Source organism: Schistocerca nitens, chromosome 12 (genome assembly GCF_023898315.1).
Source record: "Schistocerca nitens isolate TAMUIC-IGC-003100 chromosome 12, iqSchNite1.1, whole genome shotgun sequence".
Lineage (NCBI taxonomy): Eukaryota > Metazoa > Arthropoda > Insecta > Orthoptera > Acrididae > Schistocerca > Schistocerca nitens.
Window position 1 is genome coordinate 114,697,972 of NC_064625.1, and position 1,332 is coordinate 114,699,303.

The 1,332-nt window shown below is 46.4% G+C and overlaps 1 pseudogene; it reads right to left on the minus strand.

Moving 5' to 3' along the window:
- Positions 1–208: 208 nt before the first annotated feature.
- On the minus strand, positions 209–326 carry LOC126215600 (5S ribosomal RNA; annotated as a pseudogene).
- Between the last annotated feature and the right edge of the window lie 1,006 nt (positions 327–1,332).

Below are 1,332 nucleotides of genomic sequence, written 5' to 3' on the forward strand. Positions count from 1 at the left end.
GTATTAAGCACTCCGTCTTCAGGCCACGAGTGGCCTACCGGGACCATCCGACCGCCGTGTCATCCTCAGAGGAGGATGCGGATAGGAGGGGCGTGGGGTCAGCACACCGCTCTCCCGGTCGTGATGATGGTATTCTTGATCGAAGACGCTACTATTCTGTCGCGTAGCTCATCAATTGGCATCACGAGGCTGAGTGAACCTCGAAAAATGGCAACAGCGCATGGCGGCCTGGATGGTCACCCATCCAAGTGCCGACCACGCCCGACAGCGCTTAACTTCGGTGATCTCACGGGAACCGGTGTATCCACCGCGGCAAGGCCGTTGCCACTGAACTGTATTAAATGGATTAGTACTATCCGTTTCGGCAGTAACTAGTAGTACTAATAAGATCTAGTTAACGCAGTTCAGTGGAATGAGCTTTTTGAAACGTGTATCGACCGCTGATAATTCCCTGAAACAACCTGTTGATATAGCATATGGGACTCGATTTGGGGAAAAAAAACAGAAAAATGAGAATAGGATTCTCGCTGTGACGGTTCCATAGAAACTTAATCGTGTATATACAAAAGGCAACGTCCCGACTGACTGGTCCAGTCAGCGGCTTCTTGGTCACGTACGCAGAAATAGGTATTTCACTGTTCTTGCAAGTTCAACCCGTAGAGGGGTATGTAATTCATTATCGCGCACCCGAAACCGCTAAGGACACAAACTTGACATTTAGAGGGGGTGTTGGTCTTGCGGGCATTCGAAAAAAGAAAATGATGTCATCATGGCCCTCAACTACGCACCCACAGACTCTGAGTTGCAATATTAAAAGTTTTGGCTGGTTTCATTGTCTAGGGGCTGGGATACGTAGTTGCCACATTACAGGCCAAATACTGCTGAGTCTACAGTATACGACAAGAATACACACATGAATCGAACGGTCGAGGGTTTCTATCACTCGGCAATAGCGAATTATGAATCTAACATATAAATATATAAGTGAAACATTCCAATTAAATAAAATCTGCAGGTACTATCTTAACGGCTTTAAATGATGAGTGCGATAGTAGAAGTACTTTTGAGATTTCGGTATATTTTTGATGGTCCAGCAATTAAATAAAATATAAGTTGAATAACAGGGAAACAATAGATTCCTACTTCCCGTAATTAGTTATGAACAATAACATAGCTCGCGAGATATTCGCGCCGGCCGCGGTGGTCTCGCGGTTCTAGGCGCGCAGTCCGGAACCGTGCGACTGCTACGGTCGCAGGTTCGAATCCTGCCTCGGGCATGGCTGTGTGTGTTGTCCTTAGGTTAGTTAGGTTTAAGTAGTTCTAAGTTCTAGG